The sequence below is a fragment of the Vombatus ursinus genome, unplaced genomic scaffold, assembly GCF_900497805.2.
Source record: "Vombatus ursinus unplaced genomic scaffold, bare-nosed wombat genome assembly UNPS02014789.1, whole genome shotgun sequence".
NCBI classification, from domain to species: Eukaryota; Metazoa; Chordata; class Mammalia; order Diprotodontia; family Vombatidae; genus Vombatus; species Vombatus ursinus.
The window spans coordinates 7796912-7823713 of NW_020954567.1; the positions used below are offsets into that span (position 1 = coordinate 7796912).

The 26802-nt window shown below is 36.2% G+C and overlaps 1 long non-coding RNA gene across 1 annotated transcript; it reads right to left on the reverse strand.

The window, feature by feature from the left end:
- Positions 1-1040: 1040 nt before the first annotated feature.
- Positions 1041-26081, reverse strand: LOC114047478. The gene is made up of 4 exons (XR_003569615.1): positions 25818-26081; positions 25231-25379; positions 4669-4786; positions 1041-1154 (listed from the first exon to the last, which is right to left on the reverse strand). It is a non-coding gene; the product is annotated as an uncharacterized LOC114047478 (long non-coding RNA).
- Between the last annotated feature and the right edge of the window lie 721 nt (positions 26082-26802).

The following is a 26802-nucleotide window of genomic DNA, read 5'->3' on the forward strand; positions in this document are numbered from 1 at the left end:
ATTTAACCCACTCTGACTCCATCTTTTTGGACTATCACATAACTTGCTTCTTTCCATCTTTTCCATAAGAGAAGCACTACTTTATCTGTGAAGGCAAGTATGGTACCAACAAAATCATAGGTCTGAAAAAAATAACCACTACTCCATATAATCCCACAGCACTTTACACAGTGTTTTACATGCATTATCAACAACAACCCCATGAGATGCTTAGTGCAAGTAGAATCATCTCCATTTTACAGGTGAGAGAATGAAGAACCTGAGACTTGGAGAAAGGAAATGACTTGCCCAACAAAATGCAGGCAGTAAGTGGTAACAACTGTGCATCATGCAGCTGGGTAGCCCAATGGATAGAGCACTGTGTCTGGAGTCAGATCTAGCCTCTGACAATTATCTATATGACTCTGGGCAAGTCACTCAACCTCTGTTTGCCTCAGTTTCTTTATGTGTAAAACGGGGATTGATAATACCAGTTTACTCCCTGGGATATTGTGAGGATTAAATGAGGTAATATTTGTACTTTGCAAACCTTAAAGAATTACATAAATTTTAGCTTCTTGTCCTCCCCTGCCCCCTCCTCCTATTATTATTATTATTATAACCTGGAACCACATAACTTAAAATTCAGCAAACTTTCCACTACCCCACAACCTTCCTAAGTCTACAAATATTTCAAGTTAAAATTTGTGTCATTGGTTAAACATTCCTGACTAGACTTTTCTGTATCTTTGTGTTATCATTGACCCAGATCACTCATCCTAGAAGTATAAAAGATAATGTGTAGAGAGTTTTTCACAGGCAAAAAGAATTAAGAATGATATAGAGGGCCCCCAGAAACTTATACTGAGCCACAGATGGCCACAGGGTCACAGTTTGAAGAATTCTGGTATAACATATAATAGGTAGGGAGCTATAGAGGATCTCTACACTAAAGGAATCCCAAATCTGGACCAGATGATGCTAATGACATTCATTTTCCACAATGCTTTAATATTTCAAAATACTTTATTGATATTCTTACATATCAAACAAAAGCAAGTATAATCAACCCAATTTTATAGATGAGGAAATGGCCTCAGAAAGGTTTAGAGTCTACTGATTCATGCTTGGGCATCACTGTACACCCGGTGGTACCTCCCACAATCATAGGCATCCTATAGAGAGAGAGAGAGAGAGAGGAAAATATGAAGCATTTGCTGTAATGTTGGCCTAGAATATCTCACTGATGAAGTGGCAAAAAAGTCACAAGTAATTTGGTAGTGGAAGGTAAAGCTAAAATCTAAGGAAGACCGTAAAGATGAACTAATAATAAATAAATCATCCATTTCTGTTCTAAACCACTAAATTCTCATATAAGGGAGGAAGGGTAGAAGACCAAATGATGAAGACAATGTGTAAATTCTTTGATGTCAGGGTCTGTTTCATTTTGTCTTCGTTTTCAGCACCTTGCCAAGAGTAAGTGTTTATTGAATTTAATTGAATTGTACATTTGTTGACTACAATTAGGAAAATATCCACTTTTCTTTTCTTTACTTTTTTTGTTACAGGTATCTTCTGGGTTAGGGCTTGCCTTCTTAAGTCTCTCTTAGCCTCTCCCTAAGTAAAAATGAATATAATCCACATATTTGCAAATACCTAATTAAGCTCTTGAAAAGCAAAAAGTTGAAAGTTTAAGACTTTCCAAATAAGGAAATTGGCTACTGGGAGTCCCGGACTCTTTTGCTTTGTCAAAATGTTGGGAAGGGGACAACAGTAACATGTTGGGAGCTACCCCCTCTAGCTGTAGCAAGTATATTTGTCCAGTGTGTTTAGTGGAAGCCAACGATCCCTGGGATATATGCCTTAACAAGTGGTGACAGTCATTTCCCCAAGAGGGAGATTCCAGATATGGTACATATAGCTTTTAAGGGGCATTAACCTCATCAGAACTGCCAGGGGGCTAGTCCCATGAGTCAGTCTTTCCCTTCTCCTGCTCTCTACCATGAGAACAAATGTTACAACACTCATTCTGAGTCAAGTATTTGGACAAGATAAAAAATAACACTGAATTGCTTTGCACCTGCTTGCAGTTAATAACAGGGTTGCTGGTTGCTCGTAGGATATCTCCGTGAACAGTCTATTTATCTGATCTTTCTTTGGTACTGTTTTGTTGGTCCCAACCTGCTCATTCTGCTCATCTGAAGCTATGCTCTTAGGGGAAAAAGATCCTGTCAGTTGATGCGTTCTGAGAATATCTTTAGCATCTGATGCTACAGGATGCAAGGAGGTGGGAGAAGTTCTAGGAAATATTGGTAAATGCCAGCAGTTGGAATCTTCAGATCACAAATTAGCAAATATCAAAAACATTAAAATTACCTCACATTAGCCATATGTTAGGACTGTTGTTTTCATTATAAGATTCTCAACTCCCAGAATTTGGAAGCACTAAGTGGATTAAAGAATATCGCTCCATTTTCTTCAGAACTTTACTCACCTATTATAAGAGCCCTGTTGCCTCCTGTGATGGCTAATTTATAAGCTACAGAATTTCATGGTTAAATATCAGAGTCTCTGTAATTTGTTTGTTGCTCTCTCTCACTCCTACAATTACATTTCTTTAGCTTGCATTGCTAATTGTCAGAAAAAAAGGAAAAAAGCTTTCACCTTTGTCATAGTCATCTTTTAGTCAAGAGCTTGACTCTGTAATGTTGGGCCATGCTTGCCCCTAGACAAAAATAAATGGGATCCTGGTACTTATAAACACCTTAATAGGCATTTGAAAATTAATTTATAATTATAGTTTGGGAAGCCCCTAAGCAGCTAGGTGTTATCATGGATAGAGTACTGGACCTGGAGTCAAAGAGATCTGAGTTCATATTCAACGACAAACACTAGCTGTGTGTCCCTGGGCAAGTCACTTAACCTCTGTTTGCCTCAGGTTTCTCATCTATAAAATGGAAATAATAATAGCACCTTCTTCCTGGGAACCTTGTGAGGACAAAATGAAGTAATGTTTGTAAAGTGTTTTACAAATCTTAATATGCTACAGAAATGCTAGCTATTATTATTATTAAAATTATAGTACTCAAATAGACTATATTATATAATAAATATAATTTATAATTATAAATTGTTATTATAGTGTTAGGGGAGACAATAAATCTAAACTTCTCTTAATATTTCTTCCATTCAGCAAAAACTATCCATAAAGTGAAAATCTACTGACAAAACCCTACATTCTTCCATGTATGTTTCCTTTAAAGGGAAATTTGTCTTTAATAGAGAAAAATAGTTTACATAGTGAAGATTAGATACAAATTACTATTATTTGTTAACATTAAAATTCACAAAGTAAGTGTGTATATAGTGAAAGAAAGAAATTAAAAAAACTATCTTGACAAAGTTGATCAATCAATCTGATAAAGAAGATAACAGGACTAACTACTCTTAAATCTGATTATTTTGGTCTACAATTCAATGAGATTAATGTTGTGGCGATTTGACCCTGTGTTTATTGATGCAACAGACACTGTTGTTAGTCAGTCACAAAGACCTTGACTATATGAGTGAGTGTGAAAGAATCAGGATTTAAATACAATCTTATTGCCTCTTGTTTTCCATTGTTACATGACTGAAGGCAATATCCACTATATTTCATCCCACCAAGGCACTGGTAATTTAGTGGGAGAGCTAGATGACCTGCATATCATTGTAAGACTACTTTAAAATGACTAGGGGCTAGACACATGGGATCTGCTAGACTTAATCGAGAAAACTAAATGTAAATAAATCACCAGGACCAGATGGCATCTACCCAAGAGTTTTGAGGAATTCAAGGGTGAAATGGTAAAGCTTCTGGCCAAAACATTTAACCTCTTATTATAAACACAGGAGAAATGGCTAATGGCCAAAGTGACTCCCATCCTTTATGAAAGGCTTGAGAGAGAAAGCTATGAAGTGGTGAAGTCTTACTTCTCTTCTGGGTGAGGTAGAGCCAACTATAAAAAGAGAGGAAGATCATTGAACACTTGTACAAACATAACTAGCATTTGTAGAGAACTGTAGTTTTCGAATTGTTATGCATCTTGTTTCACTTGATGCTCACATTAGTGTGAGGTAGGTTTTCTTATTTTCTCCATTTTACAGATGAGGAACCTGAGGCAGAAAGAGATGAAGTGACTTGCTTAGGGTCTCATAACTAGTAAGTGCTTGAGGTGATGTTTTAATTCAAATCTTGACTCCAGGCATCACGCTTCCATCCACTGTGTCACCTAACTGCCTCTGTAAGATTTATTTCATATGTACTGATTTATATCTCTTGTTCCTCCTCACCCCCAATTAAATTGGGAACTCCTTCAGAGAAGAAACTATTTTTGCTCTTTCTTTGTAGCATAACACCTGCAAAGTAGTAAGCACTTAATAAATGCTTGTTAACTGATAATTAATTGATGATACACTGTTCCCTTCAACTAAAAGGTGCTCCCTCCCAGGGATGTCCTAGTAAAATTTTAACAACCAACTCTGGAGGAAAAAAAGTAAATACAATAAACTTTTAAATTTAATGAGCTTCATCAGCACCTCCCGCTTTTCTCCCATCCCGGTTATATTCCTTCAAGACTGTTCATGTGCCTTACTTCTTCTAAGAAACCTTCCCTGATTACCTCAGCCCAAGATACATTCCATACTTACGTCCTACAAAAACGCACTTCAATGCAAATATTGTACCAGGAAGAGTAAGCGGGAACACTTCATAAGCAGAATTCTTGAATGTTTCAGCATTTTTCTAAATCATAGAGTGACTCTTCTACTGGAATAATAAGGAGAGTTATTTGTAGGTCTAATTGGAAATACTAACAAAGGCTCAGTAAAAATGGAATATCTAAGAGTCAAAAACGGAAATATAAATGAATGGTTTCTCAAATTCTCTGTTTCTAAAAGTGTACTCTTTGTCTCTCGTAACTTGTGCATCATATATGTCACCAGGAGCAATTGAGGAGGAAGAAGAGATAGCTACTGACAACACTGTATTGGGGGGGGGGATGCATTTACATATGGAGCCTTAATGAGCAGGGTTTTCCTAGATCTGTAGATCACTAAGAGGGAAAAAGGAGACCTGATTTGGAGCATCAGAGTATTTCACTGCTGTGGTCCTGATCTAATTAAAGAGCCAGCCACAGGACCTACAGCTCTCTTTATTTCATATCACTGAGTTGAATCTTCCTAAAACATAGTTTTCATTATGTCACCTCTCTGCTTATGAATCTTCATTGGTTCTCCATTAACTACTGGATCCAATGCATCCTTTTCATCCTGCTTGTTATTCCAAGCCTTCTATGCTTTTACTCTATTATATCTAATCCAACTTACTTTCTATGATTCCTCTACACATATCCTCAATTCAATTCATTTCAAACCAATGTGATTCAGCATATATTATGCATCAGTGTTCAAGTGCTATATTTCAAACAACCTTTTAAAAAATAGTCACTGTTCTCAAGGAAGAACAAACAAAATATATTCAAAAAAGTATAATACAAGATAGGATGAGCAATATGGTATACATGGATAGTGAGGTTACTTTGGTGCCAGGAATACCTGAATTCAAGTCCCTGAGCAAGGCATTGACTTCTCAGAACCCTAGGCAACTTTTGAAGATGAAAAACTGTAGAGAAGGAGCCAGCCTTCATTGGTAGAAGGGGGTATCTTCATTTGGGAATTCCCTACTAGTGAAATCATAGGTCCAGTGCCTTATCCCTGTGATAAAAGATAGAATGTGGGGACAGTGTTCTAATAAAATTTTAGGAGGGAAAGTTTAATGTTGTGTAGAGTAAAGAGTACTCAGTTTCCCATTTCTTTCAAGGAAAGGAAGGAGGTCGATATCCTCAACTCTTCTCTGGCCCCAAGATTGCTCTTTATCATGTCGTAGCACTTAACTTTGTTTTGTTGTTCTTTTTTTGTTTTCACTATTGCAGTTACTATGAATGTTGTTTTCCTTTTTCTATGTATTTTACTCTGAGTCAGTTTATACACATCTTCCTATATTTCCCTATTCCTTGGGGTTGTTGTTTCTTAAGACACAATAGAGTTCCATTACATATTTATGCCACAGTTTCTTTAGCTATGTTCCAATCAATAGCAAAATACTTTCATTTTTGTTTGGTTCTATTTTACTTCGGTTTTGACAACTACAAAAAATGAGGATATGAGTGTTTTGCTACACGTGGTAATAGCACCTTTTTCTCTGTGATTGAGATATATGTCCAACAGTACGATCTATGGATCAAAAGGTATAAATAGGTTAGTTTTTCTCAAATGATTACAAATTATTTTCCAGTATGGTTGGACCAGTACACAACTCTACTAACTCTCTTGGTATGATTGTCTTCTCATTGCCCCTACAACATCAACTATTTCCATCTTGCATTATTTTCCCAATATGTTAGATGTTTGATGAAACCTCAGAATTGCTTGAATGTACATTTCACTTATTAGTGATTTAGAGCAATCTTGCATATGTTTGTTGATAATTTAGAGGTCATCTTCGAAAATTACCAACTCTTATGTCTTGACTATATATCTATTGAGGAACTGCTCTTGGTCTTATAAATTTCTGTCAATTCCTCACATATCTTAGGCATCAGGTTTTTGTCAGAGATATTTGATGCAAAGATTTTTTTAACCAATTGAACACTTTGTTTCTAATCCTTAATCTTACATTAATTTTATTTGTGCAAAAAAATGTTTAGCTTTACGCAGACAAAATTATCTGTTTTATCAACTTCTTCCAAAGAAGAGTTTGAGATCCAGATCCAGACTTCTAAAGAGATCTGATCCAGATAAGAGTCAGGAAGAATTAGGTTTAAATTTTATGTGTCATCTATAATATGGATGTGACCCAACCACAAGTGATGAATCATCTCATTATTTAAAACTTCCTTTATTACTATAAAACTATTTTGTCATCATATTTATGTGTATTCTGTATCTTGACAGATTACCATCTTAACAGTTTTATAGTTATATTGAATGGGACTTCTTTTTCTATTATTTTTTCTTGGCTTTTCCCATTTTGTTTTTAGAGATGATGATGTTGGAAATTTATTTTCTATCTTGCTCCTTGAATGAAGCTATTACTTGCTTCAATTAAAGATTTTTTTTCTCATTACACATGGGGTTTTCTAAGAATTCATCATGCACTTAAGGATAATATTGTCTCTTCTTTGATAATGTTTATTCCTTTCATTTCTTTCTCTTCTCTTATTGCTATCACTAGTATTTCAAATAATAATGGGGAGTGGGTGCATTCTTGCTTTACCTTTGTACTTATTGGGAAAGTTTTAGAGGTGCTAGCAGTTGGACTGTTCTTTCCTGGAATAAATTTCTATTCTTTCTATTCTTAGTATTGATCTATGTTCTTTTTGTCTTCATTATCCCTCCTTGTTTCAGGTATTAGAGTTATATTTATATTATAGTAGGAGCATTGTAGGGTGCTTTGATTCTCTATTGAGAATAATTTGAGTAGGATAATTATTAGTTATTCTTTTTTGAAATATATTTCATTTAATGATTTCTATATTTATAGCTAGAATTCTGGGACTTCAAAATTGCATCTTTGCATGTTAGATTCTTATAAATGATAGAAAATGTTTCTTTTTTGTAGTCTATATTATTCTATATTACTCTCCTTTGCTTTATTCAAATGTACCCTAACAAGTCTGCTGTCATTTAGTTTCATGTGGATTCTCTTGCCAACAATTTCACTTGAAAAAACAAAGACTTCAAAGATTGAATCATGTATAATGGTGTGAGTATAGTTTCTGAGATTTTTTTTTGCATATATTTATATAGTTTTTGCTTGTTGACTTAAGATGAATTCTCTGAGAAACATGCTTGCCACATGCTTGCCACTGGATCTTCCGCACTCCAATTCATGAACTAGTTATTCTTAGATCTGAATAGATTTCAGTTAAGAAGTTGAAAGCTGTTGGTAGCTCTTCTGCCACCATCAACTTCAATTTCTTAAGCTACTGTGATACATAGTGCTTTTAATTGAGCCTTTAAATAAGAGTATATCTCCAACTCCAGGAGAGCCTGCAAAATACCAGGCTTGAATTCATCTGGCTTCCTGCCACTGGGCTTTACAATCTTGATTATGAAATAGAACTTGGCACTGCCTTCACTGGGTGCCAGCATAGGAAGAGCTTAATTACTCTTTAAATGTCTGATTCTTCATTTCAGAAGATACCATAAGCCTTTAAAATGTAATTTTTCAAATAATCTATTCAAATCTTTATTTTGTTTTCTGTTTATCTTTCTGTTAGATTTCTACTACCCTGAGAGAAGATTAAAACCACCTACAATTCTGGTGTTTCCATTTATGTCTTTTTTTTCAATTCAGTTAATTTTTCCTTTAAGAATTTTAATACTATGCCATTCTTAACATATATTTTGTAACTCTACCTACAGGTTTCCAGGATTCAATTCAATAACTCCCTGAGGGAAGAGATTGTTTTTCTCTTGGTGCAAAGTTTATGTTGAGAAGGTGTGTGATCTGGCAACTGAACAAAGTTTGGAGCACCAGAAAAGCAGTAGTAGGGTGCATAAGGGAGGCAGTGTGACTGATCACAAACACTGAGACTATGAAGAAAGTCAGAGACTTTATAAAGGAAGAGAAACTAACTGGATTCCTCCTAAGGACAGCTAAGCTCATATTTCACAGAAGGAAGATGGGACTACAGTAGCCTTATTGGAGCTTTCCCAACACCCACACTTCATCTCTCCCTCAGGTGGTGGCTAAGGGGCATCTTCTTTTTCCTTTCCTCTTCCCTCCCTCTATCCATTTAGGTAGAATTGGTGGGGGAGGAAACAAAACTATGTCCTACTTTGTTATCTCACACAGCCAATGATATTTTTGAAACTTTGAATCACTTGTATAAATTAGTTCATTCCCATTGTCAGTAGTCATGTCATTGGTTGATCCAAGGGTACATATATGGATGGCCTGGAGGGTTTTATATTTCCCTAATTATGTACACTAGAACCCTAAAATTCTGGTTTGAAAGGTTAAGACCACTTAGGGATCTATATAGCAATAGTTTAGTTTTATAAATAATCTTATAATTTTCCTAAGAAGAGCTTCAAAACTTGAACGCAGGGCTCACTTAGACTTCCCAGAAGAATGAACCATTGGAGTCTGGCATCACTGAAGGTGTGGACACTGAACTTGGGGACTAAACTAGTTCCACAGGAAAAAGGAGGAAAAATAAAGACATCACAGACACTTGGGCTCTAACACAACCACAAGTGTTAGATTTTTTTAAAATCACATTGTTTCATTGTGGTTCCTTTTAGAATAATGTAGTTTCACTGTCTCTCCTGACACATATGTGTACTTTTCCTTTGTCTTATAGCATAATAACAAACTCTTACTTCCTGAAGGAATGATCTGAGACATTTTAAATTTTGTTCTAGCCTCTAGCCAGTTTCAATCTATGTGTGCCTTATTGCTCAGATTTTTTTTTCTTTTATGTGACAGAATGTTGTGGTTTTGGTCCTTTTCCTTTCTGCCTCTTCTTTTCTTTTATTTCCTTTTATTTATTTTATTTTATTTTATTTCCTTCTTATATTATTCATTCATTTTTGTTTTAAAAATATTATTTTTAACATTCTTTTTTAAAAAATTTTGAGTTCCAGAGTCTCTCTTTTCCTCTCTCTTCTCCCCCACCCATTTAGAAGGCAAATAACTGATATCAATTATTCGTGTGAAATCATGCAAAACATATTTCCATATTAGCCATATTGTAAAAAAGAAAGAAAAAGAATATATATATATATATAATACATATTTCAATTTGCATTCAGAGTTCATCAATTCTCTCTCTTGAGATGGATAGCATTTTTTCATTATGGAATTGTCTTGGATCATTTGTATTGCTTTGAGTAGCTAAATATTTCAATTGATCATCATTACAGCATTGCTGTTATTGTGCACAATGATGTCCCAGATCTTCTCACTTCACTTTGCATCAGTTCATATAGGTCTTGCCATGTTTTTTTTTTTTTCTGAAACCACTCTTCTCATCTTTTCTTACAGTATAATAGTACTCCATCACAATCATATGCCACAACTTGTTCAGCCATTCCTCAATTTATGAGCATCCCCTCAATTTCCAATTTTTTGCCACCAACAAAAGGGCTGATATAAATATTTTTGTACATAGAAGTCTTTTTCTTTTTCCTTTGGTCTCTTTGGAGTACAGACCTAGCAGTGGCATCAAAGGATCAGGGGTTATGCAAAGTTTTATAATCATTTAGGCATAGTCCTAAATTGTTCTCCAGAATGATTTGACTGGTTCACAACTCCACCAACAGTTCATTAGTGTACATATTTTCCCTCATCCTTTCCAGTATTCTTCATTTCTGATAGGTATAGGTGGTACCTCAGAGTTGTTTCAATGTATCTGTCTGAACAATAGTGATTTAGAGCAGTTTTTCATATGACTATAGATAGTTTTGATTTCTTCTTCTCAAAACTACTTATTCATATCCTTTGACTATCAATTGGCTTTTATTTTTATAAATTTAACCTAGTTCCCTATATATTTGAGAAATGAGGCCTTTATCAGTGAAACTTGCTCTAAATTTTTTTATATTACTTCATTACCTATAGTATCTTTTAGCAAAATGTAGTTTCTCTGATTATCTCTTTTAATTAGGTCTATTTTTGTTATTGCTTTGTCTGAGTTCATGATTGCTACCCTTACCTTTTTGACTTTAGTTGAAGCATAGTAGATTTTGCTCCAGGCCTTTATTTTAACTCTGTGTGTCCTTCCGTTTGAAGTATTTCTCTTATATACAACATATTGTTGTTCTGGCCTCTAATCTATTTTGCTATCCATTTCTGTTTTATGGGTTAGCTAATCCCATTCACAATTATGATTACTAACTGTATACTTCCTCCATCGTATTTCTCTCTCTCTCTCTCTCCTATCCCTCCTCAAAAAGTGTTTTGTTTCTTACCACTGTGTCCCTTAATCTGTCCTCCCTCTTATCAGCATTCCCCCCCCATTTCTTATCTCCTTTCCCTCCTACTTTCCTATTAAATAAAATAAATTTCTATACTCATCTGATTGCATATGTGTATACTTTCCTGTCTTTGAACCAATTCTGATAAGTGTGAGGTTCAAGTATTTCCCACCTCACCTATTTTCCCCTCTACTTTAAAAGCTTTTCCTAGTATGCCTCTGCTTTTCCTAGTATGCCTCTTTCATGTGGAAAAATTTTCCCTATTCCTCCTCTCCTTTCCTCCTTCTCCCAGTGTATTCCTCTTTCTCAGTCCATTCATTTTTTGGGGGGGGGAATAGCATCCCAATAATTAACTCACACCCATCCCCTCTGTCTAGACTCCTTCTAACTGCTCTAATAATGATAAAGTTCTTAGGAGCTACATGTATTATCTTCCCATATAAGGATATAAACAGTTTAGCTTTATTGAGTCCCTTTATGATTTCTCTGTCATGTTTACCTTTTTAGGCTTCTCTTGAGTCATGTTTAAATGTCAAATTTTCTATTCAATGCTGGTCTTTTAATCAGGAATGCCTGGAAAGTCCCCTATTTCATTAAATATTCATTTTTCCTCTAAAAGATTATGCTCTGTTTTGCTGGGAAGGTTTTATATTCTTGGTTGTAATCTTAACTTCTTTGCCTTCTGGAATATCACATTCCAAGCCCTCAGATCCTCTAATACAGAAACTGCTAAATCTTGTGGTATCCTGATTGTGGTTCCCTAACATTTGAATGGTTTCTTTTTGGCTGCTTGCAATATTTTCTCCTTGACTTGGAAGATCTGAAATTTGACTATAACACTTCTGGGAGTTTTCATTTTGAAATCTCTTTCAGAAGGTGATCAGTGGATTATTTCAATTTCTGTTTTACCCTCTGGATCTAAAATATTTTCCTTGATAATTTCTTGAAATAGGATGTCTATGCTCTTTCTTTGATCACGGCTTTCAAGGAGTCTAATAATTCTTAAATTATCGTTCCTCCATCTATTTTCCAGGTCAATTTTTTTCCAATGAGATATTTCATATTTTCTTCTATTTTTTCATTCTTTTGATTTTGTTTTATTGTTTCCAGATGTCTCATGGATTTATTATCTTCCACTTGCCTAATTCTAATTTTGAAGGAATTATTTTCTTCAGTGAGCTTTTATACCTCTTTTTCCATTTGGATAGTTCTGCTTTGAAGTTCTTTTCTTCAGTGAATTTTTGTGCCTCTTTTACTATTACTATTTTACTATTATTTACTATTTACTATAGTAAATAGTAATTTACTATTACTATTTACTATTTGTGCCTCTATTACTATTATTATCTTTTACTACTACTTATTACTATATAAAATATTACTATTTTGGAACTCAAAATTTTTTAAAGAGAATGTTAAAAATAATATTTTTAAAACAAAAAATGAATGAATAATATAGGAAGGAAATAAATAAAATAAAACAAATTACTTATTTACTATTATTAAAATACATTTTTAATGTATTTTCTTCAAGATTTTTTGCCTCTTTTACCAAACTGTTAATTCTCTTTTCATAATATTCTTGCATCACTCTCACTTCTGTCCCCAATTTTTCCTCTACCATCTCTACCATCTCTTTCTTTAACTCTTCCAGGAATTCTTTCTAGCCTTGGGTCCAATTAGCACTTTTTCTTTGAGGCTTTGCTTGTAGCAATTTTAACATTTTTGTCTTTTTCTAAGTTTATGTCTTGGTCTTCCATGACACATTACTAGGTTATAAAAAGCTTTTTTGTTGTTGTTTTCTCATTTTCCCAGCCTATAACCTTATGTTAAAGTTGGGTTCTGATCACCTCAGAGTAGGGAGGCACTGTACCATTACTTTGGCAAGCACATTTCCTCCTGTGGCCTTGGCCCCCTAATGTTAAGGGTACCTCTGGCTCATTGCCATTTGTATACTCCACAAGGAAAAGACTGAACTCTATTTCTAGGCCCCTTTCCTTTGGGCACTGAAATCCCTTCTCTAGTTAACTGCATTCTTCTGCTCCTTCTCCCTCTTGCCTTTATAGTCTTAATATTTTTTACAGGGCCAGACCTATAAAATAGGCACTATTTTGTATTGTTGATGTTTTGGCTTTGTATCCCCAGTGCCTTGCATATTAGTTAGTTAATCAATGTTGATGAATTAAAATTCATTGAACTGAAGGTGACTCTTTCCATTATTCTTCAGCTACCTGCCTTTCCTTCAATATTTTGCACTTAAAAAGTAAAAAACAAAAAACAAAAACCAAAAAACTAAATTGGTTGTTGAATACACCCAATTTCATTAAATAGAATCCTCTTTTCTTCCTCAATGGGAATATTCCTGTATCTACTTCACTGCCTCTTACAGGGATAAGGACATCACAATTACTGAATACTCATTAACTGCCACATATTGAGCAAAGAAAATATTGGAGCTTATACTTTGAAGCAGTCTTTGAAATTAGAGACCTGTAGAGATTGTATTAAACTTGAAGTCCCAAGACCTGTGTTCTAGTAGCAGTCTTATAATTAACTAAACTGAAGTGACCTTGGGTTGTTGTTTGTCCTTCTTTCTTGAAGAGGACCATGATATCATGGAAGGTTACTGAAACCAAATTTCCTTATCAGTAAAGTTTTCAAAAACTCAAAATAAAAATGAAGATTCTTGGACATTGTAGAACCACGACATTATTTTCTCTATAATCAATGCTACGTGGAAAAATTAAGGGCAGAAGCAACAGATAGTCATCAGAGAAGATCTTCTAATGACAGTGACCTTCATTTTCATGTATAAATTTCACTTTCCAGTGGGGTAGAACAAATAGCAAAGAATCACACAATTATAAAATATTAGACTTGCAAGAAACCTCTGATATGATGTTCAACCACCGTAATTTCTTTTTAAAATGTTTGTTGATGACTTTTGCTTCTTGCCTCAAAATCATTTACCAATGTACTACCCTCCCCATAGATTCCTCCCTTTTATTGTAGAAAGTTTCATCAAAACCAAAACTGACATAACCCCCAAGTTTGACAGCATGAATAACCTTGTGCACCCATAGACCACCAACTGTTTATCAAGAGGAGGGAAACATGCTTCACTATTGTAGAATCTCAGGATTAAAAGCTGGAAGGGGCTTCAGCAGCCATATTGTTCAACCCTCACATGAAAGGAATGACTACAATAACATATCCAACAAATGGTCATTCAGTCTTTCTTTGAAAGACTCCCTGTGTGGTTAGTGCCAGGATACAAAGAAAAGTCAAAAATAAAGAACAAAAACGAAATCTAAAGCAAGCAAACAAATGAACAGCAACAAGAAAAGCATATCCTGCTTTCTAGGGATTTTCATTGTAATGAAGTGATTTGCCCTAGGTCATACAACTAGTCATAGAATCCAGGTCTCCTTAACTCTCATTCTACCACACTGAGAAGTAATAATTATTTCTATTAACTGAATTAGGCTATCTCCAGCCTCTTCCCAACATGACAGATGAGTTGAAATCTGTTCATTGACCCCTTTCATGCTCCAAACACTACAGGAGTCCTAAGGGTATAGTTTCATTCTCATTTAGGAGTTAAGGGCAGAAGCAAAAGTTAACCATCAGAGGGGATCTTTTAATGACATTGACCTTAATGCTCACATATAGATTTTATTTTCTTGTGAGATAGGACAAGTAGCATTCATACAGTCATAGAATATTAGAGTGGCAAGAAACTTATGACATATTCAAGCCTTTCATTTTTTTTAAATTTCATTGATGCCTTTTGCTTTTTATCTCACAATATTTTACCAATGTACCACCCTCATTATAGATCCCTTCCTTTTATCAAAAAAATTTAAATCAAAACCAACTGACATAGTCCCTAAATTTGATCTAAATATCTAACCTTGTATACCCATAGTCCACTATTTGTCTATATCCTGAGGCTGTATGTGAAGGATCATGGTCGATTTAATTCAATGAGCATTCATTAAGTTCCTAATATGTGTAAAGCACTGAGGATACAGATGTAAGAATAAAATAGACTATGCCTTCAAGGAGCTTTTATAATACCATTTGTTCTTATCATATACTGGGCTTATTCCATATCTCACTTATCTCTCTGTCTTGTTGTTGATTGATTGGCTTTCTTGCTCTACTAGGTTCAAAGACCTCCTCTGTGCATTTTCATAGAAGCTACAAGGGTAATATGTAGACATTCAGCAACCTTAATACAAATGCCACCAGGAAATGCATGGCTAGTAATTTAGGTTTTCCTCTTTGTTTTTTATACCTCTCCTCTCTAGGATCAGCCTAACATGAAGTCAGAAAATTTGACATTTTGATTCTTCTTTAGTTGCTAGAGCTGCATATCTGCCTCATAATGTTGCCTTGTGATTTCCTCTGCATGTGTGTGTGTGTGTGTGTGTGTGTGTGAGAGAGAGAGAGAGAGAGAGAGAGAGAGAGAAAGAGAGAGAATGTATTCTAAACAGTCTATATAAAAGTTCTGAGCCCCTCCCACCAATATGGAGATTTCAATGTTCTTATGCAGATTGAGATAAATAGTTATAGAACAGTTCAAAAAGTAATGGAGTATGAGTCTGAAAACCTGGTTTCCATAACTAATGGTATGACCCTAAGGCAGAGGTTTTTAAGCAGAGATCTGTGTACTTATGTGTGTGGGTATGTTTTAACATTTGATAACTGTATTTAAACATAATTATTTTCCTTGATAAGTCTATGTATTTTATTTCATGCATTTAAAACATCTTTCTGAGAAGGGGTCCATAGGCTTTGCTAGACTTCACTGAAGAGGTCCATGATACAAAGAAGATGAAGCCCCTCCCCCATTCTAAGTTTTAAGTTCTCTATTTCCTTTTTTTTTTTAATTAATGAGGTTAGAATAAATTATCTCCAAGGTCCCTTCTAGTTCTAACACTCAAGGACCTTGGATCTTTAACTGCCAGTAAGTAAAGCAGGAACTGATGACAATGTCTATCAAGTATAAAAACAGAATTTCCTAGCATCATCCTTCTGGATTCTGCTAAGTCAATCCAACTACAAAGATCTTGCTCCCCCACCCCTGGTCAAACTATATTTGCTGTTCTCAATTACAACAATCTGACAACTCTGATTTAAGATCCTTGGCAGAATGATGGAACGGTATCTCATCTCATTCTCCTTCAGTTTGCTCTCTTCTGCCTCAAGCCTTTCCTGTAGGGCCCTTGTGGAATGATGACAGATATGATCAATCAACAATAATTGCACATCTGTCATGGGCTGTTGTACTTTGGTCTAATTAAGGCTTGCTGTTTGCTAAATTCCTATAATTTCATTCAATTGATTGTGTGGGGTTCTCACTCGGGAGCCTTTAAACATAGGGCACTAATCAGGGAAAATGTTTCTTCCTCTTTCTTTCCTGTTTTTTTCTGAGCATAAAGGAGGTAAAAATTTGGATTCCTGTTCTCCCCCACCCCCCGTCTGTCTTTATGATATAGTCATGTCCTCAAAGGGAGAAATGATGTAACTCAAAGACCAAAAATTAATTTACAACTCAAAAATAAATCAGTCACCAAATATTGAGACCCTATTATGTCAAAAACTCTGTGTTAAGAATGTATGAGGATATAAAAGCAGACTCAGTCCCTGCCCTTCAAAGCCAGTGTGGAAACAGAGGTGGGCCAGTCACAAAATCAGATCAAAGATAACATGATATCATAATATTCTCTCTTTCCCAAGGAAACACTACCAACTAAAACAACTTAGCTTGACCATAATCATTTTTACCTCTATTGCCTGATCACTTTGGAAAAGGTGACAATCTTCATCCTTATACCCTCTAGTTAAACCAATTCAATTCTATAATGCTTACTATTCTTCAAAGCCATCCCTGTAGTCCGATCAATGCTCTTGCCTGCCCAGATTCCAACCCAAGCTTTCTGCCACCATTTGCCTCCTCTGTTCTTGTTCACATGCTGCTTGGATTTGAAGGAAATCATGCAACTAAGTCAAATGGGGTCTATCTGCTGCCCATTCATGTTATCTAATCTCAACTGGGCCCTTACAGAAGTAAGGGCCTTTACTTCTTTACTCCTCCCTAATGGATTTCATATTTTCTCTCCACCCACATAGAGTTTATTAAACACTTCTTTTTACTTCTCAAGCTTTCTGCACCATCCTTTTCTTCCAATCATCTAGATTGAAGATTTCATCTCAAAGATTATTAAGAAAACAGAGACCACTCATTGTGAGCTCCCTTTTCTTCCTTCCTATTCATTGAAAACCCCTTAGTCTCATCTCCCATTCTCTTCTCTTTTGCTATAGTCTCTGCTGAAGATATGACCCCATTCCTTCATCTTCTCCAGAAGATTGTCCCCACAATTACCCCTTACTCTCAAAACTTCAGTCTTTCCTTGTGTATTTATTTCCTTCTTAAATTCATAAAAACATGCCCAAACCTCCCAATCCTAAAAAATCCATCTTAAATCTCCTCTTTTTCATAGCCAAATTCCTAGAAAAAAGTCTCTCTGCTGAGAGACTCCAATTCCTCTCCTCTCACTTGCTTCTCAACCCTTTGAAATATTGCTTCTGTCCACATTACTCATGGAAATTGATTTCACAAAGCTAACAATTCTCTCCTGATAACCAAATCTGACAAGACATCAGGACTTTTCTCAAGTTTATTTCTTTTGGACAACTCCGAAATCTTTGACACTTGATCACTATTTCTTCTTGACTATTTCATAGTATTGAGGTCCTCAAGATGCTACTGTTTGTGGGTGATATCACTTTTACTTTTAGTAACTACTAAATTTAGTAATTACTTTTAGTATTCCTCCACTATAAAATCTTGCAGGTGGGAGCCATAGTCTCCCCAAAAGAGTTTGGTCTAACTGTCCACATAGGAAGAGATATAGAATGCCTAATTTTCCAGACTGTGATAGATGGACAACTTATTGAGTTCAAGCATCAGTGTGTGCATACCTATATCTATCTTTATGTAAAAAAATATAGTAGATAGAGAGTTGAACTCAAAGTTAAGGAAGATCTGAGTTTAAGTTCCATCTCTGACATAAATTCTAAATTACTCTAAGAAAATCCCTTTTCTTTTCAGGGCTCTAAGCAACTCTCCAAGATGATAAATTGCAGAGAACATGACAACCTGCATTGGCAGGGGGGAGTTTCTTCACTTGGGAGTTCCCTATACCAAAGAAATCACAATTGTAGTCACTTCCTTCTCTCCCGTCTCCCCCAACAAGGGTTCTAAGATATTTTCCAGCATTGTTTGACTGAGGTAGAATGAAAACCTTCCCTTATCTGGAGCTCAAATGAGAGGTCAGGACTAGAGATATAGGACCATAGAATGAGATCTGGAAGGTACCTTAGATGTTATCTAGTCCAACAGCCCTGATTTACAGATGAAGAAACTGAGATCCATGGAGGTTAAGTGGTTTGTTGGAGGTCACATCCAAGTCTACTGGATTGAAATCCACAATTTGCTAGTCTTCTACATATCACTGGTATAATAGTAAAAACCATGAGAGTGAAAAGGATTGTGAAAAGAAAAAGTGTGGAGAGAGAATAGAAGAAGGTTATGAGCAAATCTTTGGGAAAACAGCTATTACTTTTTTCTTCTAGAATCTGTGCTGTTAAAACACAAAAGCCAAAGAAATAACAAAATTGATAGGATTAGATTCGTTGGCAATATGGGACAAAAATCTCCCTGTGGATGGAGAACAGACTGCATATTTAGCACCAGCAACAGCTGGCAAGCAGGACCATGGACAAGAGGAATGAAATTCCAAATTGGAGATGAAGTAATAACATCTGATGGGCAAAGAAATAGAGAATTATGTGTTTGATTGGACATTGAAGATTAAATTTGGAAAGGAAGAGGGATGCTTTCTCCCTGAGAATCATTCAATTCCCGCTCGAAATTGCTTCATGTTTCTCATACATAATAGGGTCTCAGCATTTTAGAGTTAAAAGGAGTCATAGAAATAACTTATTCAGCCTTCCTCCCTCCATCCCATGCAGGGATCCTTCTAAAATATTCCAGATAGGCAGTTATATAGTCTTCTACAACATTTTTAGTAATGGAATTGTCACTTCTCAGAACTTGTTTCCTCACTTATAAAATGATAGGATTGGACTGGAAGATGAAATCCAAGGGCTTTCTCATCTCTTAATCCTGTGATCCTATGACCAATGACATAGTTCATAATATTGTTCTAATTGTTGGAAAGACCTTATATTGAAATGAAATCTAACTTTTTGTAGTTTTCAATCATTAGTCCTAATTCTATTTTCTGAAACTACAGAGAATAAGGGCAATCCATCTTCCAAATGACATCAGGTGCTTAGCAAACATTTGTTGATCAACTGAATGATGTGTCATCCATTAAAATGGTGCACTGACCTATCTAGAAAAGAACTCGACCTTAAAAAATGTTAAAGTCATGGAATGGCAGCAAAAAGTAGAAAGAACATGTCAAGTCTTAGAAGTCAACATTAACAAAAGCATCGATATGGAAGCAGGCATGGTGTGTACGTGAATGGTAAGGAAGTTGGCCTGACTAGAGAGTTCATGTTGTATAGCATCAAAAGATATGGATGGAGCAATAAGATTGATTGGATTCACAGAATGACAAAACTTCAGAATTGGAAATGACTTCAGCATCTATTTAATCTCATTTTACTCTATGAACAAAGAAGAATTTCAGTAGCTCAAAAGAAATGTGAGATGTGCAAATTTAGAGACATGTGCACTCCAGATCTTTATATGGACTATTTGTGCCCAAGCTGTGGTAGAGCCTTCCAAGCTCACATTGGTCTGCTCAGTCACAGTCAGACACATTGTACCTTGACCCCGACATAGGGATGTCATTTTGGTTCTCTTCAAGCACCAAGGACAGCAACCCAACCAGTCTAATTCATATTTAAACAAGCACCCTTTCTACAACACAACTCTGACAAGTGTCCCTAGCACAGTTACTGGCACATAGTAAGCATTTAATAAATGTTTGTGATTGACTGGCTGGCTGCTCCAACCTTTGCTTGAAGACCCTCCATGAAACTGGCTCTCCTATAATCTAAGCAGGACCAGTCTGCTTCTGGATGGTTCAGTTGTTAGGAATTTTCATTCCCATTAAGCCTAACCTTATGAAGAAGCCTCCTTGAAACTTTTACCCATTGCTTCTAGTCTAGCTTTCTGGGGCCAGGCAGAGTGAGTTTAATCTGTCTTCTCCATGACAGACCTTGAAATGTTTAAAGACAGTGACCATTCCCCCAGCCCAAGTTTCCTCTTCTCCAGGTGAAACATCCTCAATTCCTTTGACAAATCCTCATGTGGCATATGTTTGATGTGTCTATCATTTTTGTTGCTTTCCTGGAGAAGCTCTCCAGCTCATCAATATCCTTTGTAAAGGATACCCTTATGGAAATCCATGAATGAAAAATTGATAAGTCTCTTTTTATATTATGTTATATTTATATATAATATTATATTAATATATTTTATTATTTTACTTTTTCTTTATTTTAGTTATGATAAACAACAGGAAAGCATTATGGCTTTTTATTGAAAAAAAGAGATATGGGGGGCAGCTAGGTGGCACAGTGGATAGAGCATGGGCCCTGGAGTCAGGAGGACCTGAGTTCAAAGCCAGCCTCAGACAAATAACATGTGCCAGCTGTGTGACCCTGGGCAAGTCACTTAACCCCATTGCCTAGCCAAATAAACAAATTAAATTAAATTATAAAAAAGAAAAAAGAGATATAATGGAAGAGCAGTTTTAGGACCATTAACCTATCAACTATCAACTATTGTACTGTGATTGGTGGAGGGAAAACTATGGTAAGGGTGAGCAGTAAGAGCCTCCACCAGTGATGTGCTTGTGAGGTGATAAGAGCCTCATTTAAGATGGGGGTAGGACAATATGGAGGAAGGTCTGGATAGGGGAGTCATTATAAACCAGGATTTGGCAAGGGGGAGAAAAAAAAATAAACATTTTCTACAAGTACATTAAAGAAGATGCTTAATTGGTTCTACATTCACAGAAGACTGAACAAGAGGAAAATCAGCTTAAATTGTAGCTGGAGAGATATGGGTTCTACATAAGAACTTCTTGATGAGTGGTATAATTAAATGCTACACAAAGAACTTAAATAAAGAAGGTGACTGTCACTAAACATGTTCCAGAATAGAATCAATCAGTGGACCAACATTAATTAAGTGCCTGCATTGTGCCAGATACTGTGTTAATCATTAGTGATAGAAAGACAACAGTGAAATAGCCCTGCCCTCAAGGAGCTTATATTCTAATGATGGAGGTAAGCATAAAGGGTGTCCCAAAATTCTAAGTGCAATTTTAAGCAATTAAAATATTAAGCTAGTAAGGCTTAAAACCACACTAAAACTTATACAAAGTCTGTATAAATACAAAGTGGTTTGGATGGAGGCAGTTAATGTTTTAAGCCTGGAATCAGGAAGACACTTACTAGCTGGATGACCCTGGGCAAATAAATCACTTAAATTTCTGTTTGCCTCAGTTTCCTCAACTATAAAATGAAGATAATATTAGAACCTACCTCTCAGAATTATTTTTGAGGATGAAATGAGGTAATATTTGTAAAGCACTTAGCATAGTGCCTGACACTATATCAATTAATGCTTATTTCCACCTCCCCTGACCCTTCACTACCCACTAGCCTGGGGGGGGGGATGGGTGGTCATGAAAGGCTTCATGGAAAAGATGGAGCTTAAACTGAGTTTTGAAGGAAATCAGGCACAAGAGAGGAGGAAGTATATAGCAGGCATGGAGGACAGACAATACAAAAGCATGAATATGAGAGATGGAGTGCCATTTGTCTAGGAGGGTGACTAGCTTAGTCTGATTGGAGGGCAGAGTTGAAGGAAAGCACTACTGTGTAAGAAGATCAGAAAAGTAGGAAGGGCCCAGGTTGTGTCCTGGCTGAGATATTTCTTTAGCTTAAGACAAGAATAATAAAAAAAAAAAAAGATGATTTCTTGTATTCCCTTCCAGTTCTGGGACTACACGAACTTTTGAAGCCAAATGAAGGATGGCAATGTTGGTACTAACTTGGGTGGCTGTGGTGACGACAAATTGATATTTCTACAACCTTGTTGATGACAAAATACTTCCTTTATGTCATGTCATTTGATCTTTCTCCAAATTCTATAAGATGGGTAGAAAATAGAAAGCTATTTGCAAGGCTACCATGTTAGCTTAAAGGCTTTACATAATGATGCTGCAAATGAAATAATCAATGCAGCTTAATAGGGAAAAGATATCTCAATAAGAAATCAATGTAAACCTGTGGAAAAAGAAAGGGACAAGAAGTTCACTTTAAGTGGTGTTGAAATCCATATACAGTGTGTATCAGTATGTGTGTATGCATGTGGGTATGTGTACATGCGTGTGTGTGTGTATTAGAATGACTACACATATTATTCAGTAGGTCTCTAAGCAACTGAAAGAACAGAGAACCTCACAATCCCGGATCTGGAGATCTGGAAAGGGTTCCAAGACAAGATCTATTCCAAAATGCTTTCCCTTTGCTCAGAAATTCGACCATGAGACGTGAGCGTGTGTAAATTGCCAGTGTCAGTAAGATGTATTATTCGTAGCAAGACTCATTGTACAGTAACTAAAAATCAATATAAAATATCACCAGAGAGAATCATTCACTTTTGTCTTTTTGCATAATTAGTATTTGTACTTGTTTTTGCCCCCAGAAAGGCAGTGTCTTATAGTGAAGAGAGCTGACTTTGAAGATAAGAAGACCTGACTTTAAGCCCTCACTCTCACTGGCCGTGTAACCCTAGTCAAGTTACTTAATGTCTCAATGCTCTAAGCAATTCTCTAAGATTACAAATTGCATAGAAAGTATCAATGTGCATCAGTGGAAGGAATCTCCTTACCTGGCAGTTTCCTATATCAATGAAATCTCAAGCCTATTTCCTATTCCTCCCAGAAACGGTAAGGTTATGATGTTGGCTTGACCAGCAATTCACATATCCAAGAATTGTAACTCGTAACTATGGCGAGGATTATGTTTTATTCACAGTGACTAACACGATGTCTTGCACATAGTAGACCCTTAAGTAAATGCTTGCCGAGTTAGTTGAGGGAGAGAAATGTATTTGTCCTCCTTGATCTGTAGTAGCATTGTCATTGACAGATATAGAAGTCTGACCCCTTGTGGTTGTGCCAGGCATGAAATGCAAGCCCACAGTGAGGGATACCTCCTCAAAGTCAAGAGTAAGGAGGAAATTGACAAGAACGTGTTATGACTTGGGCACTTACTTCAATTTCATATGACTAGGCCACGTGGATTTCCTATAGTTTCTTGGCTGGATAATCTGATTTTTCTTTATCTCACTCCCAGATAAAACTAGCATGTAATCCATCCATTCTCAGTCATGATTCCAGGTACGGATATAGCTGACTAAGATCATTGTAGGAGCAGCTAGGTGGAGTAATGGATAGAGTGTTGGGCCTGGAGTCAGGAAGACCTGAGTTCAAATTTGGCCTCAGACACTAACTGTGTAATGCTAGGCAAGTCGCTTATTCCTGTTTGCCTCAGTTTCCTCATCTGCAAAATAAACTGGAGAAAGAAATGGCAAAACACTCCAGTACCTTTGCCAAGAAAACCCCAATTGGGGTCACAAAGAGTCAGGCATACCTGAAATGACTCAACAATAACAACTGAAAAGATCATTGTGGTCCTATGGTCCATAGGGCCATCAAACCTTGATCTCTTTATCTTTGTCATTATTTTGCTCTAACCCACTAAGCTAATCAGTAACAGATAAAAGTAGAATATTTAAAATTGTACCAAATAGAGGGATGCTAATTCTGAGCTTAGGGATAATCAGCAAAGATCGTTCCACCACTTTCCTCTGTAGTCTACTCTGGAGTCAACTTATTATGCTAACAATTCCAAAATTTCCTTTTGTATGACACCTCAATGTCATCAGTAGCCCAAGAACATTTCTTCTCCTTTCCTCAGGAGAGATAGAGAAAAGCTGCTTACCATCCTCTAAATGACAAAATATGTTCAATTAGAGGAACAGTTAACTCAGGCTCCAGTCCTCTTATATCTGAATCATTCAAATTAATTTACCATTTCTTCCATCTTCCAAGGGAGTGGGTGCCAATTCCACACTATAACCTTCATCTATCTTGTCTCTTACAACAGATGTAGCCCAATTGCGTATGTATAATCAAACATCTCAGACATATAACATTAACATTATAGATTTCAATGCACTCAAGGCCCTCACAGTAAACACAGGGTATAAGGAAGTATTACATATGCTAAACCAGCTCTCCAAAACAGCTCACATGTCCCAAGATGGTGACTCAGTTTTCCCAGTAGAATTTCAATATTTTTCATCTTTGGTGAATTTTATATAAAAAATGTGTTTCTTCAATTTTGCCTATAGGTTGTGACCATATCTGTATGGGGCTGAAAAGTAGCTAAGGGCTTGGGAAGGGAAAAACAATCCATCAACTTAAGTATTAGAGGCATATTTACACTTCTCTCAAGGCTAATAATTTTTCATTCAAATTGAGACAGCTTTATAGAAGTCATTGGCAGACATGTCTGCCAATATCTGACATATCTGAACTGCATCGACGCTTAAACAAACAAATGGTCACCCTTTCCAGTAGTGATAGAAATAAGTCCCTGATTCACAAACGTGTTAACTATTCTTCCCTGCTGAGGACATCAGCCACTAGTCTATTCTCAGTTTAGAAGCTTCATGGGGTTATCAAATCATCCATGACAGTCACACTTCAAGACCTTTGTTACTGGGACATACACACACATATACACAAATAGAAGGTATATATGCGTGTGTATACATATACATATAATGTACATACGTACATATTATATATATATATATACACAGATAGTTAATTAGCTCTTATCTAAGAAAATAATTATCAGGATGACAGGAAGAACTAGGAAAATCTACACTGTATACCATTAATTAGAGCTGGATGAGAATGAAGATCATTTGACCTTTGGGAGAAAAATAATTATCTACTTCTTTTACAACCACTCTGGAGAATTCAGTCCCCAAAGTATATTTTTGGTGGGCCTCAATGAGCCACTTTGACAATCTGTCTAAATTGACCAGATAATCTTGTTCTTCATTTTTCACTCCAGCATAGGTCAACTCACCCTTGGTCAGCTGGCATATGTAGTTTGAAAGTGAGGCATACACTCTCTTCATGGAAGCCCAGGACTCCTTATGCATAGAACATTAAAGGAAGACAGGAATCGGTTTAAAGGGTGCTGGAATGGGTAGGTATCAGCAGCTAAAAATCTTGCTGAGGAAAAAAGGAGAAATGTCAGTTCAGTAGGCACACTGCCTTGTGTAAACAGAAAGAGCAGTGTCTTTGAGAGGGCCCTTTTTTATTGCCATTGGCAGAGGCTGAGACTGGATGCAAATGGAAGTTACTGAGGGCCCACAGAGGCTTGGCATACTTGGCGGGAGCCTGCTAGGACAGTGACATTTACGTCCCTTGGACTCATTAAACTGGCACAGTTCCGCACTGGGTCTAATCTCACCCTGCCAGCTTTAGGAGGTCACATTCAGCCCAGCTAACTGGAATAGGCTTGAAGTTAAGCATTGAGGAGGAGGAAAAGAAGGAGGAGGAGGAGGAGTTAAGAAGAAGGAGGAAGAAGGACAGGAGAGAGGGAGAGGAGAGGAGCCAGAGAGAATGATGAGGTGAGGCAGGGTGAGGGAGGGGCCTAAGCAAGCTTACCTTCAGCTGAAATGTTCCATGAGCTATTTGCTCTGTTATATTTTTGGTTTCACTTATTATTTCTGAGGTGCAGTTCTTCTCAGAGGAATATCTCCAGATTCTAGAGACCTGAATTTCTGCTACATTTTCCCATCTTTCCTTAATATCCTCTTGAAATGCATTGCTTTTAATTTGACCAAAAATGCTGCCTGTGTATACCAAGATATTTTCTGTTCTGCAGCTATTATTATTATAAAACCTAGACTTTCTTTCTTTTCTTTTTATTTTTAATAGAAAAGTTGTAGAGGAAGATTAAGTATCTCTATCATTTCCAGTCTGTTTATGTGACAAGAGGAACTGGGAAGGGGAAGTTGAGAGCAATCGAATATTGCCAGATGCAGTGTTTTCTGGGCTATTTAATGTTTTGTTTTATCTGTGTGCATGGAAAACTTCAAAACAAAAACGTAATCTGAATTAAAACTGATATTAGGAAGTATAGTGGAAGACCTCAGAGAGAAGTGCTGTTTAAAAAATCTCCATTATTAGCTGCAATCATAGGTTAAAAGAAGGGACAAGAAGATAGGTCATGAATGTCTGTTTGAAAATTATTAGGATAGAATGGTACTGCAAACAGAATCAGTAGTGTTTTAGCTTAACTTTTATGTTTAAAATGGTTTGGTTTCTCCAAACTGATACTAATTCAGCTACTCAGTTGCTAGATGTTACTGGAGGGAGTTGGAGGTGTTAGTATCTATGTTCTAATGAGTTTCTATGTATAAACATATAGGTTCAATAATGTATGTAGACCTTTGCAAACCTTGGAGCATTATATAAATGTCAGCTCTTATTATAGCATTATATTGTGATTTATTTGGTTACCAAATATACCTTTAGGGGAACATAGAAATCCTTCACAAATCATCCCTAAAACACCTGCCATTAATGTCAGGTTAATACTTACAATGGGAGGTTGGCTACAGCCAAAGGAAGAAATTCCTTCCGGAAA